General features: G+C 42.4%; 1 protein-coding gene across 3 annotated transcripts in view; it reads right to left on the bottom strand.

The window, feature by feature from the left end:
* Positions 1-24,444, bottom strand: part of sema5a (sema domain, seven thrombospondin repeats (type 1 and type 1-like), transmembrane domain (TM) and short cytoplasmic domain, (semaphorin) 5A) — a 198,121-nt gene extending 173,677 nt beyond the window's left edge. The window contains exons 1-2 of one of the 3 annotated variants that reach the window (XM_031796477.1): positions 23,931-24,444; positions 12,567-12,617 (exon numbers count right to left, since the gene is read on the bottom strand). The gene's annotated coding sequence lies outside the window, so the exon portion shown is untranslated. The remainder of the gene's footprint in view (positions 1-12,566; positions 12,618-23,930) is intronic. The other 2 variants (XM_031796475.1, XM_031796476.1) reach the window with 2 other exon arrangements.
* Positions 24,445-24,960: the final 516 nt, after the last annotated feature.

Genomic DNA, 24,960 nt, shown 5'->3' with positions numbered 1-24,960 from the left:
AACAGCAATGGGTTCTGGGGCTTGCTGTTCTGTATTTCGTAACACCTAACACCAGTGTGAATTATACCGTGACATTCGGTAGGTCTCATTTTAATTTGGTTATAAACATGTTTTTACCGTTAAATAACATCTATTAGGCCCAGTCCAAAACATGTATGGGCCTAATCGAAAAAGACATGTCATTTAAATATATTTTATTTTGTATTAACTTTTAATTTGGCATGAACACAATCAGTTTTGATGTTTTCATCTTATTGTCAAACAAATCACTGTAAAAAGTAGGCTACCTGTGCATGCCTGTCCACACCAAAATAATTTGAGAATCCAAACAGAGCACTGTGCACTCGCACCACTTGATGAATGGAAAGAAACAGCTGTTACAAAACACCATAAAGTGTAAGGACATTCAGCGATTGTCATTGGGCCTACACTCTTGTAGCCTGAAATGGCACTGAGATACGGGACTGTCCAGAGAGGACAAGTGAAGCAACATGGAAAAATATGGTTTAAACCATGACACAGAGGTTGGGGTGTTTGTTCAATTTGGAATAAACTCTTATTTGAATATAAACAATTAAGCAGTACAAATTGCATTGTAAACAAATAGGAGAATGGTATTTCAGCATTATTTAGAGACCTGGAAAAGAAAGGGGATGAAGGGTGTGAAAGAGAGAAAGCAAGGGAGGGGAAGTCTCAACTTAACTCAATAGGAATATCAGTACCTATAGAAATCAATAGCCTACAGCTACACAGAGTTGAGTTCAACCTCACTCACCCTTAACACTTTCTTCCCGTCTCACTATTTTTCCAAAGTCAATACAAAGATGTGAAGTAAAACACTTCCTCTCTGTCTACACCCTTAACCACTGGTGCCAGGAGGCGTCTTTCACTCCCAGAAAACAGAGAGTAGAGTGGAGAGAGAGAGAGAGCACACAACAACAAAAAAACTAGACATGCTATAGCTTGACCTAAACATCAGCTCCACAGGTCACTTCCACAAAGCTGTGAACGATCTGAGAGACAAGGCAAGAAAGGCATTCTATGCAATTGAAAGGAACATAAAATTCGACATACCAATTAGGATCTGGCTAAAAATACTTGAATCAGTTATAGAACACATTTCCCTTTATGGTTGTGAGGTCTGAGGTTCACCCACCAAACAAGAATTCACAAAATGGAACAAAAACCAAATTGAGATTCTGCTAAAATATCCTCAGTGTACAACGTAAAACATCAAATAATACATGCAGAGCAGAATTAGACCGATACCCGATAATTATCAAAATCCAGAAAAGATCTGTTAAATTTTACAACCACCTAAAAGGGGGCGATTCCCAAACCTTCCATAACAAAGCCATCACCGGCTCTGTTCACATACACAAACAGACCCCACAGAACCCCATAACAGCAAAACAATTAGACCCAACCAAATCATGAGAAATCAAGAAGATAATTACTTGACACATTGGAAAGAACTTACGAAAAAACAGAGCAAACTATAATGCCATTTGGCCCTAAACATAGGGTACAGTGACAGAATACCTGACCACTGTGACTGACCCAAACATAAGGAAAGCTTTGACTATGTACAGACTCAGTGAGCATAACCTTGCTATTGAGAAAGGCCGCCGTAGGCAGACCTGGCTCTAGAGAGAGGACAGGCTATGTACACACTGCCCACAAATTGAGTTGGAAACTGAGCTGCACTTCCTAACCTCCTGCCAAATGTATGACCATATTAGAGACACATATTTCCCTCAGGGTGACATACCACAGTGTGCCATCACAGCAGCAAGGTGTGTGACCTGTTGCCACAAGAAAAGGAACAAACACCATTGTAAATACAACCCATATTTATTTTCCCATTTGTACTTTAACTATTTTCACATCGTTACAACACAGTATGTAGACTGTGACATTTTAAATGTCTTTATTCTTTTGGAACTTCTGTGAGTGTAATGTTTACTGTTCATTTCACTTTTGTATATTATCTACTTCACCTTCAATTCAATTCACATGACATCTTTGCTTTATTTTCTCTGTAGAGAAATTTCAAGACAAATGCACAGAGTTGGTAACAGCCTATCTTCATCAAGAAACGTTAGCCTATTAAAAATGAACAATTAACCCTCTCATATGAATATTAAAGTACGGGAGGCCTACCTTATGAAATTACAACAACCCGGCTTCCTTTTGATAACAACCACAGCTGCAGGTAACCTAGAGAAGCCTATGCACTCTGATCCCATCTGGGCCAGGGGAAATGTTTTCATAGCCTAAGATATGTATTTCAAGTTTAAAATAGGCCTAAAATAGAAAATGTGAATGTGATCTAACGTGGTTTATTTTCAAACTTCGGGTAGCTAGGCCTCCTAGGCTTTTTTAATCAAACATTATTGACTGGAATTAATCAATCAACACAATAGTGATGACATACTGTGAGTATATTTTTAATTACAGATGCAAAGGCCTACACCATTCAACCTGCATACAGCCAGCTCAGCCCTGTTCATTTTATTGTCCAATCGCAGTTGTCTCTTTGTCTGTGTAAAGGGGTTGAATGTATTCGTCCTCCCTAGGGCCAGGAGATTTTCCAGAAGTTTTTTTTTAACCATATGACCTGATAAGAAAAATAATCTGGTCCTATCGTAGGCCATATAAAGCTGATTCATTACTATGTCCTACCCTACAGCCAGGGTCGGGAGTTAGTTAAGTTGGCCTACTACCAGATCAGGAAAAACTCTGGGCCCTAATAAAAAAAATGCCCCCCCCCCCCCCCCCTATTTGTATGATCTACATTTTACAACCGTTGGTGGTGAGGATGGGCTTCCGTAGTTTTACTTGGTTCAGTGCAGCCGGCAGCTACTAAAATCATTTCAGTATGTAACAGGCTGATATTTTTTCAGGTAAAAAAACCAAAAAAACAAGTCTGAAATATTAGAAAAATGTCTATACATATCAGCTTTTTAATAACATTGCTCTGCTATTTCCATTTATACTGTAGGAGTGTTGGCTCAATGAGACAATTGTGTTTACACTGCCCTGCTTCAAGGCGGGCAACTATCGGGGGAGTGTAATGCTCTGCCTCTGGAGGTATCAGTCGAGACGTAGTAAGTACACAAGTTTACATTTGAGTAATATGTGTAGCCGACTGTATTGTTATGAAAAGTCTAGTGTGAAGAGGCTCATAGAGGGAGAGAGAGAGAGAGAGAGAAAGAGAGAATTCGATAACAAATCCAATTTTGATAAACTCCCAGAACTATTGAGTGAAATACCACAGTCTGCCATCACAGCAGCAAGATTTGTGACCTGTTGCCACAAGAAAAGGGAAACCAAAGAAGAACAAATACCATTGTAAATACAACCTATATTTTTGTTTATTTATTTTCCCTTTTGTACTTTAACTATTTGCATATAGCCATAATATGACATTTAAAATGTGTAATGTTAACTGTTCATTTTTTGTTTATTTCCCTTTTGTTTATGATCTTTTTCACTTACTTTGGCAAAGTAAATATAAGTTTCCCATGCCAATAAAGAGAGAGAGAGGATCCCACATAACTCTGAACTTTGCTTCAGAGGGGTGCAGGAAGCTATTTTTAGTGTGGTGCAACAGGATATGGTTCCGCTGAATAGCCCCTCCCTCCTTAGCTACTTAGTGTTATTACACTATTCAATCAAAACAGGTAGGAGGAAGTTGCTGGGGTGTGGCAAAACAACCCCCCTGCCTGATTTGAATCCGATGTTTCGATGCTCAACACTAGAAAGTTATAATCTCAAGGGTAAACCCAGTCCTGTCATCTCATTACCATTGTAACATATAGCCATCTTTGGGAAGTTGGAACCAGTCTCTGTTGAAACCTGAGCCTGTACTTCCTGCCTCTCTAACCCAGTCGTGAGACCTCTCTAACCCAGCAGTGAGACCTCTCTAACACAGCCGTGAGTCCTCTCTAACCCAGCCGTGAGTTCTCTCTAACCCAGCCGTGAGACCTCTCTAACCCAGCCGTGAGACCTCTCTAACCCAGCCGTGAGACCTCTCTAACCCAGCCGTGAGACCTCTCTAACCCAGCCGTGAGATCTTTCTAACCCAGCCGTGAGATCTCTCTAACCCAGCCACAGGCCTCTCTAACCAAGCCGCCGGCCTCTCTAACCCAGCTGTGAGACCTCTCTAACCCAGACGTTAGACCTCTCTAACCCAGCCGTGAGATCTTTCTAACCCAGCCGTGAGATCTCTCTAACCCAGCCGTGAGATCTTTCTAACCCAGCCGTGAGATCTTTCTAACCAAGCCGTGAGACCTCTCTAACCCAGCCGTGAGTCCTCAGGATCTCAGGATGGCTGGTAAAGCAAAAATATCTGAAAACAGAGAAGCATGAGAAACAAACAGGCTATCTATAAATATTCTGCATCATCTACCGTACATCCAGATTCAGGCTTGTTTTGGACCTCTTGTATTCTCATCGTAGCACAAGGACAATGATTCATCACTATCATTAGGCGAATCAATTTTAATCAGCTATAAGTATTTCTCTTATTTCATTCAAAAGTCATCCCACTTAGAGTTTAAATGCATTTCACAGAAACGTACGGTATAGATTTAGCACTGGAAAACCATTTTCAGGCCTGAAAAATAAATGACACCAGCCTCTCTAGAGAGCGGATCTGGTATTGACTTTCTACGTGCTTTGTCTCTCCAAGAATCTCAGCCCAGTGAAGGAGGAAGCAAATCGCCTCTATACTTATCTAAGGTCAATTTTAACATATGTAGCAGTGGGAAAGGTCAGTTTTAACATATGTAGCAGTGGGAAAGGTCAAAGGGGGAGGGGGGAGAAGATCTGAGAAGCTCAGTTCTGATTACATTTCAAAAGGACATTCTACTCCAAAATGAATGAAAATAAAATTATGCTGACACCATTTGAAATGTCCTTTTCACCTCCGGAAATGAGCCAAATAACATATTGGTACAATTATTTTAAAAAGCACACTCATGTGTGCTCTACTGTACTCTACTGTACTTTACTCTACTGCACTGTAGTTTGTGACTACTATGATTTCTCATTTTGCCCAATTCAATTGCCGTCAATCAGTTACTGATTTGGTAACAGACTGAAATGTTTGAATCATTTAATATTTCATTAAAAAAAACAATACCTAATTGGTAGGTCTACCTTTCCTTGTTATTTCTATGAACTTTCATAATCGTCCCTCCTCATGAGGTAGAGAAATTAGAAAATATCTGAAAGATATCTGCGTTTTTTGGTAACAGAATTACAAGACACTAGTCAAATAATTTCTGCAAAACATTATTGTGTTTTCATGCATTTCTAATACATTTTAGTAATGTTTTTTAAGACCCCTTTTCCATCTGTGACCAGAGGCCTTTGCTTATTCCTATGTTTTAGGATGGAAAATGGTTGAAAAAAGTGTCTCATGGGTCCTTTTACATGGAAATGACCCGATGTCTGGAGGGCTTTGTTGCAATGGAAAAGCAGGGATGTTAATGATAGCATCAGAGTCATGCTTGGTCCTGCCGGATTTGGATTATCGGACTCCAAATGTTTGGATACGGATTGAATAGTTATTAGCAAAGTATACACAGAAACAGAGAGCACATCTCTTTGTTCTCTTTCTCTCTCAATCCCTTTCTTTATCTCTCTCCCTCCTTCCTCCCTCTCTCCTGTCAGGTCTCCTCTGTGGCCCAGGGGCTTGGTGCTGGTCCACCTGTCAGATACCAAGACAACCTCTCTCTCTCTCTCTCTGTGTCTCTGTGTGTGTGTGTGTGTGTGTGTGTGTGTGTGTGTGTGTGTGTGTGTGTGTGTGTGTGTGTGTGTGTGTGTGTGTGTGTGTGTGTGTGTGTGTGTGTGTGTGTGTGTGTGTGAGTGTGTGTGTGTGTGTGTGTGTGTGTGTGTGTGTCCATGAACCTGCCTGCTTGTGTAAGAGTATAAACAAACTCTTCAGCAGTTGTCAGGAAAAATGCTGTGCCACCTACAGAATCCTTAATAAACAACCCTGTTCAGTCCCCAGCACACGAGGCAGAAAAGAACAGGACAGAGTCAGCTTTCGAATGTACCTGCCTCCAAATCTCAGGAGGTTTCAAATACACCAGAATAGGCATCACACTCTCTTGTTTCACAACCAGCCAAATCAGACGGGTGTACCGGTTACTAATAGTGTCTGGAAAAAGGCACTCCTCGTGATAACGCTCAAGTTTCTCAATTGTCTTTCGGGTTAACCGAGGGTTATACATTGTCTCAAGTGCATGAGCTGTCGGTTAACACAATACATGGCTAGACGATTGATAGGCAAGTGTACCATACATACTGTACTATACTGTTAGGAAATCTCACCCCACACAAAGTGAGTAACTTTAAACCTGCGCTCATACAACAGACTACATTAGCATTCAACTCCAAATAACTATTTATCTTGAACGCAGCTCCCTAATCTAACTATCATATCACTGAGGTGCGTTCAACACGGAGCTGTGGTTTTCCACTGTTAAAACATCCCATGCCCACATGGCCTTTTGACTGAGCAGTTCTTTCAGGGCAGAATAGAGACATGTTATGCAGAGCCAACGGTTCAGACCACACATCCTGCCTGTGGTCCACCTTTAGGACAGAGACAGCACTGTGTCTGTAGGGACAGACACACGCATGCCCCCCCCCCCCACACACACACATACACACCAATAAAGGGCTGACTCACAGGAGCCCTTGTCTGGAGCTGCAGTGTGTGTGTGTGTGTGTGTGTGTGTGTGTGTGTGTGTGTGTGTGTGTGTGTGTGTGTGTGTGTGTGTGTGTGTGTGTGTGTGTGTGTGTGTGTGTGTGTGTGAGAGACAGTTTGGGGAGCACAATGGGGGGGGGGGGGGGTGTCCATGTGTGTGTGAGCGTCTGTGTGGACTGGCGTACGCAAGGAGTGTGTGCCCTGAGAGTGTGCTTATTAGAAAAGCAGACTGTATTTAAAGCCAGACATGTGGAGAACTGACTGGTAGACCACGTACCAGCTCCTTTCATTAATTCATATCTCTAGACAGAGAGCTACTTCCTCTTTCTCTCCCACCCTCCCCCTGTCTCTCTATCCCACTTTCTCTCTCTCCCTCCCTCTCTCACGCTCCATCCCTCCTTCTCTTCCTCCCTCCCTCCCTCACCTGTGTAGGTTTGTGTTAGTGATATATGGAGTCCACAGACAGAGAGCAGCTGGGGCCCCTGGGAACACCCAGTCCAGTGCATATGGAGAAAAAAAACACTACATTAAGCTGCATCTCCCTCCATGTAGGCTATGCACCGGAAACCTCTTTCTCTGTTTCCTTTTCTCACCATTCTCTTCCAATCTTTATCGTCCTCCTATTCTGTCTCACCTCTTTCTGTGCATCTTTCTCAGACAATCGGCCTCTCCTAAGTCTGCACAGTATTCTCTTTTTGATATGATCACATAATCTCCCCAAAAGTTCAGCTGAGAGGTTTTTATTTCTGTCATCCATTGGCGCATCTTTTTAAATATCATTACCATTCACCAAATGCATTTTCACTAACGATAAATCTTTCAGAAGATATCTTCTTAATTACCCTTTCATAACGATTTCAAAGCTAAGATAAATTTTTTTCATTAGCCAAAGATTAAAGAAGGCTCCGTACTCAAATCTCATCCACTGATCAAATTAGCTGCCTTCTGCCTTGCTCTGGCTAGGCAGCCACGCGATTAATGAATCTCGCATAGACTTAAACGCTGCTGCATGAAAAGGCTTGCTTATCGTAAAGACACGCACAATCTAGATATGGCACAGGATGCACCATCCCTAAGGATTTAGGATCCATTTAAAACATTTACCGTGTTTCTATAGTCTTCTACAGACGACACCATTCTGTATACATCTGGCCCTTCTTTGGACACTATGTCACTAACAAACCTCCAAACGAGCTTCAATGCCATACAACACTCCTTCCGTGGCCTCCAACTGCTTTTAAATGCTAGTAAAACTAAATGCATGCTCTTCAACCGATTGCTGACCGCACCTGCCTGCCCGACTAGCATCACTACTCTGGACGGTTCTGACATAGAATATGTGGACAACCCCAAATACAAAAGACTTACATTAAGCATCTCCAATCCCCAAAATTTATATATATTTAAAAAAAACATATTTTACCCCCTTTTTCTCCCCAATTTCGTGGTATCCAATTGTTAGTAATTACTAGCTTGTCTCATCGCTACAACTCTCGTACGGGCTCGGGAGAGACGAACGTCGAAAGCCATGCGTCCTCCGAAACACAACCCAACCAAGCTGCACTGCTTCTTAAAACTAGTTAGGGATAGGCGGGACGCAAATGTCTCAACTGGCCAATGGCCAGGGAAAATGCAGAGAGCCAGATTCAAATAAAATACTATCAAATTCAAACATTCGTTAAATCACACATGTAAGATACTCAATTAAAATATTTCAAACTACTTTTGTAATACAACTTTAGGTATTTTTAAACGTTAATAATTGATCAAATTGTAGACGGGGCAATCTGTGTTCAATACAGGAATGAAAACAAACCAGCGCCACTTCTCACGTCTTGCGCAACTCACAAAAGTGTACCCAGTTCCTAGTTGGCCTACTTCTTCATTGCACAAAGGAATAACCTCAACCAAATTCCAAAGACTGGTGACATCCAGTGGAAGCGGAAGGAACTGAAAACAGGCTCCTAAGAAATATCTCTTGGCAATAACAACCCAGGGAACAGAGAGAGGCAAAAAAGAAATCTGAACAGTTAGTCCTCGTGGTTTTGCCTGCTACATAAGTTCTGTTATACTCACAGACATGATTCAAACAGTTTTAGAAACGTCAGAGTGTTTTCCATCCAAATCTATGAATAATATGCATATCTTATATTCTTGGCATGAGTAGCAGGAAGTTGAAATTGGGCAGGCTATTTATCCAAAAGTAAAAATTCTGCCCCCTAGCCCAAAGAGGTTATTAACACAGCGCTCATCCAACCCGTAAGCCAGCCACACCAATGTGGAAACACTGTGCACCTGGTGACCTTGGTTAGTGTGCACTGTGCCCGGCCCGCCACAGGAGTCGCTGGTGCGCAATGAGACAAGGATATCCCTACCGGCCAAACCCTCCCTAACCCGGACAACGCTAGGCCAACTGTGCGTCGCCCCACAGACCTCCCGGCCTGGGCACGAACCCAGAGTCTCTGGTGGCACAGCTAGCGCTGCGATGCAATGCCCTAGACCACTGTGCTCCCCGGGAGGCCCTCCAATCCAAAATTAAATCTAGAATTTGTTTCCTTTTTTGCAACAAAGCCTCCTTCACTCATGCTGCCAAACATAGCCTCGTAAAACTGACCATCCTACCGATCCTTGACTTCGGCGATAACCCATAACCCATCAAAACAGCCTCCAACACTCCACCCCACAAACTGGATGTAGTCTATCACAGTGCCATCTCTTTTGTCACCAAATCCTAAATACTACCCACCACAGCTCTCGTTGGCTGGCCCTCGCTACATATTAGTCGCCAAACCCACTTGCTCCAGGTCATCTATAAGTCTTTGCCAGGTAAAGTCCCACCTTATCTCAGCTCACTGGTCAACATAGCAACACCCACCCGCAGCACGCGCTCCAGCAAGTATATTTCACTGGTCATCCCCAAACCCAACACTTACTTTGGCCGCCTTTCCTTCCAGTTCTCTACTGCCAATGACTGAAACGAATTGAAGAAAAATACTTATACAGTGGGGAGAACAAGTATTTGATACACTGCCGATTTTGCAGGTTTTCCTACTTTCAAAGCATGTAGAGGTCTGTAATTTTTATCATAGGTACACTTCAACTGTGAGAGACGGAATCTAAAACACAAAAATCACATTGTATGATTTTTAAGTAATTAATTAGCATTTTATTGCATGACATAAGTATTTGATCACCTACCAAACAGTAAGAATTCCAGCTCTCACAGACCTGTTAGTTTTTCTTTAAGAAGCCCTCCTGTTCTCCACTAATTACCTGTATTAACTGCACCTGTTTGAACTCATTACCTGTATAAAAGACACCTGCCCACACACTCAATCAAACAGACTCCAACCTCTCCACAATGGCCAAGACCAGAGATCTGTGTAAGGACATCAGGGGTAAAATTGTAGACCTGCACAATGCTGGGATGGGCTACAGGACAATAGGCAAGCAGCTTGGTGAGAAGGCAACAACTTTTGGCGCAAGAATGGAAGAAGTTCAAGATGACTCCCTGCAAGATCTCACCCCGTGGGGCATCAATGATCATGAGGAAGGTGAGGGATCAGCCCAGAACTACATGGCAGGACTTGGTCAATGACCTGAAGAGAGCTAGGACCACAGTCTAAAAAAAAATATTAGTAACACACTACGACGTCATGGATTAAAATCCTGCAGCGCACGCAAGGTCCCTCTGCTCAAGCCAGCGCATGTCCAGGCCTGTCTGAAGTTTGCCAATGACCATCTGGATGATCCAGAGGAGGAATGGGAGAAGGTTGTGTGGTCTGATGACAGAAATAGAGCTTTTTGGTCTAAACTCCACTCGCCGTGTTTGGAGGAAGAAGAAGAATGAGTACAACCCCAAGAACACCATCCCAACCGTGAAGCATGGAGGTGGAAACATCATTCTTTGGGGATGCTTTTCTGCAAAGGGGAAAGGACGACTGCACCGTATTGAGGGGAGGATGGATGGGGCCATGTATCGCGAGATCTTGGCCAACAACCTTCTTCCCTCAGTAAGAGCATTGAAGATGGGTCGTGGCTGGGTCTTCCAGCATGACAACGACCCGAAACACACAGCCAGGGCAACTAAGGAGTGGCTCCGTAAGAAGCATCTCAAGGTACTGGAGTGGCCTAGCCAGTCTCCAGACCTAAACCCAATAGAAAATCTTTGGAGGGAGCTGAAAGTCCGTATTGCCCAGCAACATCCCTGAAACCTGAAGGATCTGGAGAAGGTCTGTATGGAGGAATGGGCCAAAATCCGTGCTGCAGTGTGTGCAAACCTGGTCAAGAACTACAGGAAACGTATGATCTCTGTAATTGCAAACAAAGGTTTCTGTACCAAATATTAGGTTCTGCTTTTCTGATGTATCAAATACTTATGTCATGCAATAGAATGCTAATTAATTACTTAAAAATCATACAATGTGAATTTCTGGATTTTTGTTTTAGATTCTGTCTCTCACAGTTGAAGTGTACCTATGATAAAAATGACAGACCTCTACATGCTTTGTAAGTAGGAAAACCTGCAAAATCGGCAGTGTATCAAATACTTGTTCTCCCCACTGTATCTCCCTCTCTAACTTTAAGCATAAGCTGTCAGAGCAGCCAATCTATAAATAGCACACCCAACTACCTCATCCCCATATTGTTATTTATCTTCTTGCTCTTTTGCACCCCAGTATCTCGACTTGCACATCATCATCTGCACGTCTATCACTCCAGTGTTAATGCTAAATTGTAATTATAGGCCTCTATGGCCTAGTTATTGCCTTATCTCCCTACTCTTCTACATTTGCACACACTGTGAATATATTTTTTCTTTGTGTTATTGACTGTACGTTTGTTTATGTGTAACTCTGTGTTGTTGTTTTTGTCGCACCGCTTTGCTTTGTCTTGGCCAGGTCACAGTTGTAAATGAGAACTTGTTCTCAACTGGCCAACCTGGTTAAATAAAAGTGAAATAAAAATAAATTCTAATGGGTTTGACATTTCTACAGTACTGAGCTGCTCTGTAGAAGGAGCAAGAGCTATGTTTCTTACGTTTTGGATAAACTCCAGGCCACCGGCTGCTGTGCGAAACACACAGGACAGAACTGAAATACGACTACAAGAGGCTATGAAAAGATCCTCTCATTGACTCCAATTCATCTCACTTAGAGAAAGAGATAGTGAGAAATAGAGGAGAGAGCGAGGGAGAGAGGGAGGTAGAGAGAGAAAGAAAGAGAGTGAGAAAAGAGAGAAACAGAGCGAGAGAGAGAAATAGACAGAGCGAGAAAAAGAGAGAGACAAACAAACAAACCAAAAACAAAGGCATAGTCTTCTCATGCTTTGTTGATTTCAAAAAAGCTTTCGACTCAATTTGGCACGATGGCCTGCTATACAAATTGATGGAAAGTGGTGTTGGGGGAGAAACATACAACATTAAAAAATCAATTTACACAAACAACAAGTATGCGATTAAAATTGGCAAAAAAACACACTTTTTTTCCACAGGGCCGGCAGGTGAGACAGGGATGCAGCTAAAGCCCTACCCTCTTCGACATATATATCAACAAACTGGCGAGGGCACTAGAACAGTCAGCAGCAGCCGGCCTCACCCAACTAGAATCTGAAGTCAAATGTCTACTGTTTGCGGATGATCTCGTGCTTCTGTCCCCAACCAAGGAGGGCCTACAGCAGCACCTAGATATTCTGCACAGATTCTGTCAGACTTGTGCCATAACAGTAAATCTCAGTAAGACAACAATAATGGTGTTCCAAAAAAGGTCCAGTTGCCAGGACCACGAATACAAATTTCATCTAGACACTGTTGCACTAGAGCACACAAAAAAACGATACATACCTCAGCCTTAACATCAGCGCCACTGGTAACTCCCACAAAGCTGTCAACGATCTGAGAGACAAGGCAAGAAAGGGAAAGGGGGATACATAGTCAGTTGTACAACTGAACACATTCAACTGAAATATGTCTTCCATTTTTAACCCAACCCCTCTGAATCAGAGAGGTGCAGGGGGCTGCCTTAATCGACATCCACGTCTACGGCACCCGGGGGAACAGTGGGTTAACTGCCCTGCTCAGGGGCAGAACAACAGCTTTTTACCTTATCAGCTCGGGGATTAGATCCAGCAACCTTTCGGTTTCTGGCCCAACGCTCTAACCACTAGAAGGGCCTTCTATGCCATCAAAAGGAACATAAAATTAGACATACCAATTAGGATCTGGCTAAAAATGCTTGAATCAGTAATAACCCATTGCCCTTTATGGTTGTGAGGTCTGGGGGTTCGCTAAACAATCAAGAATTCACAAAATGGGAAAAACACCAAATTGAGACTCTTCATGCAGAATTCTGAAAACATATCCTCTGTGTACAATGTAAACCCCAAATAATGCATGCAGAGCAGAAGTAGGGCGATACCCGCTAGTTATCAAAATCCAGAAAAGAGCCATTAATTTAACCACCTAAAAGGAAGTGAATCCCAAACCTTCCATAACAAAGCCTTCACCTACAGAGAAATTAACCTGGAGAGCAAGCTGGTCCCCATGACAGCAAAACAATTAGACCCAACCAAATCATGAGAAAGCAAAAAGATAATTACTTGACACATTGGAAAGAATTTACAAAAAAAACTGAGCAAACTATAATGCCATTTGGCCCTAAACATAAGGTACAGTGACAGAATACCTGACCACTGTGACTGACCCAAACTTAAGGAGAGCGTTGACTATGTACAGACTCAGTGAGCATAGCCTTGCTATTGAGAAAGGCTGCCGTAGGCAGACCTGGCTCTAAAGAGAATACATGCTATGTACACACTGCCCACAAATTGAGGTGGAAACTGAACTGTATTTCCTAACCTCCAGGCAAATGTATGACCATATTAGAGACACATATTTCCCTCAGATTACACAGACCCACAAAGAATTCTAAAAGAAATCAAATTTTGATAAACTCCCATAACTATTGGGTGAAATACCACAGTGTGCAATCACAGCAGCAAGATTTGTGACCTGTTGCCACAAGAAAAGGGCAACCAGTGAAGAACAAACACCATTGTAAATACAACCTATATTTATGTTAATTTATTTTCCCTTTTGTACTATTGTACTATTTGCACAACCCAGCCTAAAACCCCAAAAAGCAAGCAATGCAGGTGTAGAAGCACGGTGGCTAGGAAAAACTCCCTAGAAAGGCCAAAACCTAGGAAGAAAATCATAGGTACACATCATTAAAAAACTGTATGTAGACATAATATGACATTTGAATTCTCTTCATTCTTTTGGAACTTTTGTGAGTGTAATATTTACTGTACATTTTTATTGTTTATTTTAGAGGTCGACCGATTATGATTTTTCAACGCCGATACCAATACCGATTATTGGAGGACCAAAAAAGCCGATACTGATTAATCAGCCGATTTTTAAAATGTATTTGTAATAATGACAACTACAACAATACTGAATGAACACTTATATTAACTTAATATAATAAATCAATATAGTGTTGGAGAAGAAAGTAAAAGTGCAATATGTGCCATGTACGAAAGCTACCGTTCAAGTTCCTTGCTCAGAACATGAGAACATATGAAAGCTGGTGGTTCGTTTTAAGACGAGTCTTCAATATTCCCAGGTAAGAGGTTTTAGGTTGTAGTTATTATAGAAATTATAGGACTATTTCTCTCTTTACGATTTGTATTTCATATACAGTGGGGCAAAAAAAAAATTGTCAGCCACCAATTGTGCAAGTTCTCCCACTTAAAAAAATGAGAGAGGCCTGTAATTTTCATCATAGGTACACTTCAACTATGACAGACAAAATTAGGAAAGAAAATCCAGAAAATCACATTGTAGGATTTTTAATGAATTTATTTGCAAATTATGGTGGAAAATAAGTATTTTGGTCAATAACAAAAGTTTATCTCAATACTTTGTTATATACCCTTTGTTGGCAATGACAGAGGTCAAACGTTTTCTGTAAGTCTTCACAATGTTTTCACACACTGTTGCTGGTATTTTGGCCCATTCCTCCATGCAGATCTCCTCTAGAGCAGTGATGTTTTGGGGCTGTTGCTGGGCAACACGTACTTTCAACTCCCTCCAAAGATTTTCTATGGGGTTGAGATCTGGAGACTGGCTAGGCCACTCCAGGACCTTGAAATGCTTCTTACGAAGCCACTTCTTCATTGCCCGGGCGGTGTGTTTGGGATCATTGTCATGCTGAAAGACCCAGCCACGTTTCATCTTCAATGCCCTTGCTGATGGAAGGAGGTTTTCACTCAAAATCTCACGATACATGGCCCCATTAATTCTTTCCTTTACACGGTTCAGTCGTCCTAGTCCCTTTGCAGAAAAACAGCCCTAAAGCATGATGTTTCCACCCCCATGCTTCACAGTAGGTATGGTCTTCTTTGGATGCAACTCAGCATTCTTTGTCCTCCAAACACGACGAGTTGAGTTTTTATCAAAAAGTTATATTTTGGTTTCATCTGACCATATGACATTCTCCCAATCTTCTTCTGGATCATCCAAATGCTCTCTAGCAAACTGCAGACGGGCCTGGACATGTACTGGCTTAAACAGGGGGACACGTCTGGCACTGCAGGATTTGAGTCCCTGGCGGCGTAGTGTGTTACTGATGGTAGGCTTTGTTACTTTGGTCCCAGCTCTCTGCAGGTCATTCACTAGGTCCCCCCATGTGGTTCTGGGATTTTTGCTCACCATTCTTGTGATCATTTTGACCCCACGGGGTGAGATCTTGCGTGGAGCCCCAGATCAAGGGAGATTATCAGTGGTCTTGTATGTCTTCCATTTCCTAATAATTGCTCCCACAGTTGATTTCTTCAAACAAAGCTGCTTATCTATTGCAGATTCAGTCTTCCCAGCCTGGTGCAGGTCTACAATTTTGTTTCTGGTGTCCTTTGACAGCTCTTTGGTCTTGGCCATAGTGGAGTTTGGAGTGTGACTGTTTGAGGTTGTGGACAGGGGTCTTTTATACTGATAACAAGTTCAAACAGGTGCCATTAATACAGGTAACAAGTGGAGGACAGAGGAGCCTCTTAAAGAAGAAGTTACAGGTCTGTGAGAGCCAGAAATCTTGCTTGTTTGTAGGTGACCAAATACTTATTTTCCACCATAATTTGCAAATAAATCCTACAATGTGATTTTCTGGATTTTTTCCCCTCATTTTGTCTGTCATAGTTGAACTGTACCTATGATGAAAATTACAGGCCTCTCTCATCTTTTTAAGTGGGAGAACATGCACAGTTGGTGGCTGACTAAATACTTTTTTGCCCCACTGTACCTTTGACTATTGAATGTTCTTATAGGCACTTTAGTATTGCCAGTGTAACAGTATAGCTTCCATCCCTCTCCTCGCCACTACCTGGGCTCGAACCAGGAACATAACGACAACAGCCACTCTCGAAGCAGCGTTACCCATGCAGAGCAAGGGGAACAACTACTCCAAGTCTCAGAGCGAGTGACGTTTAAAACGCTATTAGCGCGCACCCCGCAAACTAGCTAGCCTTTTCACTTCGGTTACACCAGTCTAATCTTGGGAGTTGATAGGCTTGAAGTCATAACTAGCGCAAGCATTGCGAAGAGCTGCTGGCAAAATGCACGAAAGTGCTGTTTGAATGAATGCTTACGAGCCTGCTGGAGCCTACCATCGCTCAGTCAGACTACTCTACAAAATCATAGACTTAATTATAACATAATAACACACAGAAATACGAGCCTTAGGTCATTAATATGGTAGAATCTGGAAACTATAATTTCGAAAACAAAACAATTATTCTTTCAGTGAAATACGGAACCGTTCCGTATTTTATATAACGGTTGGCATCCCTAAGTCTAAATATTGCTGTTACATTGCACAACCTTCAATGTTATGTCATAATTAGGTAAAATTCTGGCAAATTAGTTCACAATGAGCCAGGCGGCCCAAACTTTTGCATATACCCTGACTCTGCGTGCAATGACCGCAAGAGAAGTGACACAATTTCACCTGGTAAATATTGCCTGCTTCTTTTAGCTAAATATGCAGGTTTAAAAATATATACTTCTGTGTATTGATTTTAAGAAAGGCATTGATGTTTATGGTTAGGTACACGTTGGAGCAATGACAGTCCTTTTTCGCGAATGCGCACCGCATCGATTACATGCAACGCAGGACACGCTAGATAAACTAGTAATATCATCAACCATGTGTAGTTAACTAGTGATTATGATTGATTGTTTTTTATAAGATAAGTTTAATGCTAGCTAGCAACTTACCTTGGCTTCTTATTGCATTCGCGTAACAGGCAGTCTCCTAGTGAGGCAGGTGGTTAGGGCGTTGGACTAGTTAACCGTAAGGTTGCAAGATTGAATCCCAGAGCTGACAAGGTAAAAATGTGTCGTTCTGCCCCTGAACAAAGCAGTTAACCCACTGTTCCCTGGTATGCCGTCATTGAAAATAAGAATGTGTTCTTAACTGACTTGCGTAGTTAAATAAAGTTGTAATTTTTTTAATATATATTTTTTAAATCGGCGTCCAAAAATACAGATTTCTAATTGTTATGAAAACGTTGAAATCGGCCCTAATTAATCGGCCATTGCGATTAATCGGTCGACCTCTAGTTTATTTCCCTTGTATTTATGATCTATTTAACTTGCTTTGGCAATGTAAACATATGTTTCCCATGCCAATTAAAGCCCTGAAATTAAATTGAGAGAGAGAGAAATAGATAGAGTCTATTTGACTTGCTTTGGCATTGTAAACATGTTTCCCATGCTAATAACACCCTTTGAATTGAATTGAGAGAGAGAGAAACAGAAAGTGACTCAGAAACAATTACATAATGACTCTCTTTACCTCTCCTTCAAGGGCAACCTCTGTACTGATACACTGGTAGGCAATCAATATGCCTTTTCACTCTTTCTTCCACTCCTTCTCTTTCTCTCTAATAGTCTATCATTCTACCTGCTCTCTCCTGACTCACTACTCCTTATAACTGCTTTTGCTACATTTTCTTCTGGTCTTTTCTCTCTCTTTTTTTGTCAATTATTCTATTATAATGGTTTATTATTATATATATTTGTTTATAATTTAACTCTGCATTGTTGGGAAAGGACCCGGAAGTAAGCATTTCACTGTTAGTCTACACCTGTTGTTTATGAAGCATGTGACAAATACCATTTGAATTGATTGAATAGATTTTCTTTCTCTTCCTCTCTCAGCAGTCTGAGATTCTAACTCCAACAAGCAGAACAGACTCCAGATGAACAGATCAACAGCACCTCTAATTCTGTATAATCGACCCCTGTTAGTAACAATTTAAGTCCATTTTTATTTTACTTCTCATTCACAAACACCCCTTGACACGATCCCTCCTGAGAAAACAGGCAAGATTGTTAAGATTTCTTAACAATGTTTCAGATTTAGAACACAACACAGATTTCCATGCTCCAGTAAGAAAGTGAGGTTTCAGGTTTGGGTGCAGGAAGCAGAGCTAGCTGTCGTGTTTTAGTGGAGGATAATAGAATGCTGGTTTGCTGCTTCTAATTCTGTTTGACGTGTAGACATGTCAGGCCTGTTCCATACAACCCACAGCCATTCACTCATTCAGGAACCCAAACAGCGGTGAGAATAATCACACAGCCAGTAACATGTCTCTCTCTCTCTGTTTCTACCTCTCTGGTGAGAATTTAAATAATTTCTAACTAAAACCCGGTGTGAAATTGCTACAGTTTATGATGTAGCTTTTTCGTGCCGTCATTCGGTGTGTGTGCAAGTCGTAGCTAATTGCTTGTCAGAGAGATTGAAGCTGAGTAGAGTGAGGAAAGAGGAAGGGACAGAGGAAGAGAGAGGATAGAATAGGAGGGGAGAGAAGAGGACGGAAGAGAGAGGACGGAAGAGGAGGAGAGAAAAGGGAAGTCAGAGAATGGAAGAGGAGGGGAGAGAAGGGATGAGAGAGGACGGAAGAGGAGGGGAGAGAAGGGAAGAGAGAGGACAGAAGAGGAGGAGAGAAGAAAGCGGACGGAAGAGTTGGGGAGAGAAGGGAAGAGAGAGGATGGAAAAGTTGGGGAGAGGAGGAGAGAGAAGGAGAGAGAAGGGAAGAGAGAGGACGGAAGAGTTGGGGAGAGGAGGAGAGAGAAGGAGAGAGAAGGGAAGAGAGAGGACGGAAGAGTTGGAGAGAGGAGTTGAGAGAAGGGAAGAGAGGACGGAAGAGTTGGAGAGAGGAGGAGAGATTAAGGAAGAGAGAGGACGGAAGAGTTGGGAAGAGGAGTTGAGAGAAGGGAAGAGAGAGGACAGAAGAGTTGGAGAGAGGAGGAGAGAGAAGGGAAGGCAGGACAGAAGAGTTGGAGAGAGTAGGAGAGAGAAGGGAAGAGAGAGGACAGAAGAGTTGGAGAGAGGAGGAGAGAGAAGGGAAGAGAGAAGACGGAAGAGTTGGGAAGAGGAGTTGAGAGAAGGGAAGAGAGGACAGAAGAGTTGGAGAGAGGAGGAGAGAGAAGGAGAGAGAAAGGAAGAGAGAGGATGCAAGAGTTGGGGAGAGGAGGAGAGGAGAGAAGGGAAGAGAGAGGATGGAGGAGGCTGAGAGAGAAGGGAAGAGTTGGGGGGAGGAGGGAAGAGAGAGTACAGAAGAGGAGGGAAGAGAGAGGACGGAACAGGAGGGGAGAGAGAGTACGGAAGAGGAGGGAAGAGAGAGGAAGGAACAGGAGGGGAGAGAAGGGAAGAGATAGGACAGAAAAGGAGGAGAGAGCGAGGGGCCCCAAACCATGACAATGCAGGACTCAAGTCACCTTAGAGGAAACCTCTGAAATGGAACACCGGTACCTGATTGATACATGTGTCTTTCCCTCCTCTTCCCCTCCTCTTTCCCTCAAACAGTGGTCCATCTCACCTTTTTTGCATAAACTGGTCCCCTATCCACTGTCAGAAATAGAATACAATCTCACTAAATAGCTTCCACTATTCACAGATAAGCTGCTGATGTTCGTTAAGTAGCACTTGTTTCAGCATAATTATGTGTCAGACCTTGACTTGAATCAACCACATGGTGTGCCTTGCATATAACAACAATAGACGTTTATAGTGTTGACAGCTGACGCAAATGCTGAACAAAACAAACAGGTTGACGCAATATGTTATTCAGACAGGATCTCAACAATAGAAGCACTCAGCAAACAACATGTTGCATTCTTCCCCAGTAGCTATGGTAACACAGTCACCCTAACAACGCTGGCCTTTAAACAGTGAGCCAGCTACAGATGATCAAGTTTTATCATATTGTCAACATTTCCATTTCTCATTGTATCCCGCGGAAAGCAATCACCTCCCCGAACCCCTGGGGTAGACATGGCAATGTGCCCATCTCGATAAACAGATAAATAAACAAGGGCGATGAACAGAGGAGATGAGAAAAATAATCATGCTTCTTATTTTGACAGAAATGTTCTGGGACAAATACAATTGAAAGTATAGTGCTTAAACCAGGTCAGGTCATTCCAACCTTACACTCGTCTCTCGGCCAAATGGTTAAGGTTAGGTTTTGGGGGTGGGAAAACTGATGCTCGATCTGTGCCTACGGGCAACGTCTACCCTGATCCACAAAGGTGATCCCTAGGGGCGGGATCCCTAGAGGCAGGCTGTCTATGCCAAGGTAATAAACCGTCAGCCGGGCAGCTCTTTGATACTCCAGTGTGTGTCTACTGGTTACCAGCCTACAGAAAGACCTCTACTTAATCTAGAAGAGGCTACCGGACAGGGAAGAGAATAGATATTGACGAAGTGGATCTATATTTCAACTAAAAGGGGGGACATGATAGAACGGAGCACTAGAGGTGTGGGGGACAGGGAGGATATATTTTCTTTGGGATATAATGTTTGCTTTGACAAGCAGTAAATCAATGCCGGAGAGAATTTACGTCAGATTAAAATCCTATTTCAAAACAATGAATACAAGCTCATCTATTATCCTATTGTGAGGTTTGTCTCTGTAAGGCCAGTCTTCAGTGGCTCTAGCCCGTGTCAGTTGAATGAGTAACTAAAGTCTTTTTAAGAGCACTGAGGGACTGAGGGTAATGCATGTTTAGGTTACACGCGCATGACAATGTCTCTTTTAATCCTGAACAGCATTCCGCCCCATGCTCCCAAGTCCCTTCCCCAAAGAGGTGCCCAATCACAAAGCCGGTCAACAATGGCGCTGTCACTCAATCTGTCTCCATAGTGACCGCACAGAACGCAGGGGTCCGTGAGGTCACTTTCATTCCAGAATTCTCTGAACAGGGACTAATTGCTATGTTTGTGCTGGTGTTCCGTGTCAGTGAGCGGGCAAATTACCAGCACCGCGCAAATATCAATCACACCAGCTAATCATATGCTGCTATTCACACCAAACAACGAGAAAAGAGAGAGAAAAGAGAGAGAGAGAGAGAGAGAGAGAGAGAGAAAGTGAGAGAGAGAGGGGGGGGAGAGGGGGAGAGAGAGAGAATGAAAGAAAGAGCTGAGAGAGATGCTTCTCAGCTGCTCTGTACTTATCTGTAAGTACAGTTCACACTGGTGGTTATCTTTGTTATGAAGCTTGGGAGGGGAAAGGAAAGAGCAGGGAGGAGGGATGTTTTTGAGCATATATTGTTTTTTTTCTCTGTCCAGTTTCCCTTGTTGAAACTCAGCTGTAATATAAACCCAGTAACTTTGCCGAGAGGCATCCCATCAGATCATTTCTCGATTCAGCAATTTTCCCCAACCCTCTCTCTTCCCCAGTCTCCTCTCTCTCTCCCTCTCTCTCTCTCACCCTCCTTTTGTAACTCTCTCTCTCTCACCCTCCTTTTGTAACTCTCTCTCTCTCTCTCTCTCTCTCTCTCTCTCTCACTCTCACTCACACTCTCTCACTCTCTCTCTCTCACTCTCTCACTCTCTCACTCTCACTCTCTCTCTCTCACTTTATCTCATGTATTCAGGGACTTTAGCAGTCCGAGCCGAGCAGGCCTTTCTGAGGGGTGAACTCGAGGAACTCTCTCTGCCCAAACTCTCAGAGTAATTCAACCATCTGGATGGGGTCACTGTTTGTCACGGAGCGCACAGTATGAGACGGTACCGCGTGCACAGCATCACAGCAAGGAGAGGCTCTGAGATTACAGTAATGCTGTGTTCATGAGAGCCACTTCCTTCAAGCCAAAAAACACATTAATACATATTTGAAGCATCCATCATTGTGTCAAAGAATGGAAATGGCATTAAGACATATTGTTGAGTTGTTGTATAAAAACAGCATATGTTGTGATTACTCTGTTGTGATAAAAAGGGATATTTTTGTAGTTGTGATTTTTACAGCCACATTCATATTCTCTGAGGGTCTGAGGGTGTCTGAATGCACTCAACGCTCGCAAAATGCATCTGTAAGTAAGGTATTAACCTACAGTGGATACCTCATCATCATACCCCACTCAGTATGATGGAAAGAGACATTCAGGATTCATCAGAACTCACATGTAGACATGGAGGCCCATTAGGAGCCGATGCCGGGAGCTAAACAGTGAGGTTTCTGAGGTACTGTGAACTCACACAGTCACACACACATACTGTTACCGGAACCCCTTTTAAACGAACCACCGTTGGGATGCATTTTTTTATCCACTTAGCATATGGAAATAGACAATCAAGATGAATCATAACTCACAGGTTGGGATTCCCAATTAGGAGCCGATGCCGGGAGCTAGACAGTTATGTTTCTGAGGTTTCACACACACTGAACTGGTCACATGCATATTGTTACCTCAAGCCCTTTAAATGTCCCACCATTGGGGTGCATTTTATAGAGTAAAGCCTGCTTCGAAAGACAAGGTGTTGGAGTAAATAGTTTGTCTTGAAAAAAGGCATTGAATTTCCTTGTCTTTGTTTTCTCTTGAAGTCTCAAATATGGCACTACAGGCCTACTGTAAACAATCCCAGCCTCAATGTGAACGTCCTTCATACTAACTAAAGGTTAGTATATGTGGGGCGGCAGGTAGCCCAGTGGTTAGAGCTTTGGACTAGTAACCCGAAAGGTTGCAAGAATCGAATCCCCGAGCTGACAAGGTAAAAATCTGTCGTTCTGCCCCTGAACAAGGCAGTTAACCCACTGTTCCCCGGTAGGCTGTCATTGTAAATAAGATTTTGTTTTTAACTGACTTGCCTAGCTAAATAAAGGTAAAATAAAAAATATATATGTAATGGGCTAACAAGACAGAATCTGTGGTGTTGAATTAGAATGGATGGCAGTGTACTGTAGCCTACTGTTACTGAGGAGAGGAAAAATTTGCCCACACTGCAAGTGCCAATCCTGGTGCATTCACAAGTCAAAAGAAGGGACATCAAAATCACTGTCAAGTAGTCAACAAAAATGAAGCAATATATATCAAATAAAGCGATATAACAAAATACAACCTTACATTATGCTTCTCTGTTCAATTTGTAAACACTATCCAACATGGTAGCAATAGCTTATTAACAAAGTCAATTAGAATAATTGCCAAGATATCCAACCATATTTCACCCCAAAAGTAAGTGACTTACTCTGCATTCAATTAAAGCAGACTTACTTACTGTTGTTTTGTTTACATGTAATGGGACCAGGAGACAAACAGTTATAATAAGAAGTAAATGCTTTCAGAGTTAAACTGACAATGTAAGTATAGAACGGGACCACTAGCCTACCTCTGTAATTACACAGACCAAAATATTGTGCTTGCACAGCACGAGGAACGAACTATCACTACCCGTGGACATTTTGTTATTAAAATTCGCGTGTAAAAGGCAATACATCTGCATAGCGCAGAGGCGAGAAATCTTTTAAGTGTGTGTAAATAGGAGTGAATACTCACAGTGTTAGCACCGCCAAGCGGCACTAAAACCTTTTAGATAACCATAGTAGTAAACTTCTACACCGGGCTATTCATATTAGTATGTGAATAATATCATACGGCCAACATTATTTTGATAATTATATGTGTTATACGTATTTATTGTATCCTATGAAGTCGTGAATTATGCACAGCAATAGAAAAGAGAAGGTGGAAACGTTAAATATTTCACCAGTAATACAATTTACTCCAGAGATTACAGCATTCAGACTGCAAAACGGAAAATGAACCAGTTCAGCATGTCCAGTGAAAGGTCTGATTTGGAAAGAAGAAAACATCGGCTTGGTAAAGCATTTCAAATGCCAATATGTGTAAACCACTCACCTAGTGAAGTCTCCAACTACTCCTATTCATCTAGCAGGAGAACAACTGCAAGTCTCAACCAGTCTGAAGAAGGTGAGTGTTGTTGTGGCTCAGGGGGAAAAAATACGGTAAAGGTAGAGTAATCCCAGTTTGCGTTCTCCTATTTAAAACAAAATCCAGTAACTCCGGGTCAGTCTCTGACTACTGTGCAGTTTTCTCAGATCTCTCTCTCTCTCCCCCCTCTCTCTCACTCTCTCTCTCTCTCGGCCGTCTCTCTAGAGCCATATATTTCTGTCGCGGTGCCTCTTCGCAGCAGCACAGTGCACTGTTTGTAACTGGACACTACACCGCATTGCACTGCCGCGCTCCGCTTCACCTCACAGACAATAGCCTCGGCCACGAGACAAGGACGCAAACCAAGTGACGCGAACTCTTAAAACTTTGTTAAAACTGTAGCAAGAAGGGAGATCAGACAGAGCATTGCAGAATGCGCGGTTATGTGAGTTGCTGCGTGCAATGCAAGCGCTCTGTGATAGCCATCGGTTTCGCAGGATTTAAAAAAGAACTGAAGTAAGAGTGCGCCCCCCCTTGCCGCGTCCGTTCATTCACACACTGGATGAATTGGCCATGATTCTCGCATGGTTCTGGAAGACGTGGCAGGCAGCGGAGCACAGCTGTCCTGCAGGTAGATTACGTACTGCAGACGGATACAATAGGGGAATATTGACCCATGAGATCCCAATGTTTTGGGGGGACTATGCAAAGTGCATTTTCTAGGAGGCACTTTTACACATTCAGGTTTATGTTTGTTTCACATTCAAGGACAATTCCACCACTTTTAAACCTCATTTTCATTATCTCCAACACAATTGTGTCTACATGTGAAAACGGCAAATATCTACGTTTTGTAGAAGAAAAATATAAAGTTAAAATATTCTACTGCCGGTTTTGACAATCACAATGTAAAAAATGTAGTAATACTATCTGTGATGTCACAGATGAGTATTTTTTAGAACTATTCCTCTTATCTATTTGACCACAGATCATAGAA

This window comes from Oncorhynchus kisutch, linkage group LG18 (genome assembly GCF_002021735.2).
Source record: "Oncorhynchus kisutch isolate 150728-3 linkage group LG18, Okis_V2, whole genome shotgun sequence".
Lineage (NCBI taxonomy): Eukaryota > Metazoa > Chordata > Actinopteri > Salmoniformes > Salmonidae > Oncorhynchus > Oncorhynchus kisutch.
Note: the sequence above shows the minus strand (reverse complement) of the source record. Positions and strands in the feature narration are given on the sequence as shown.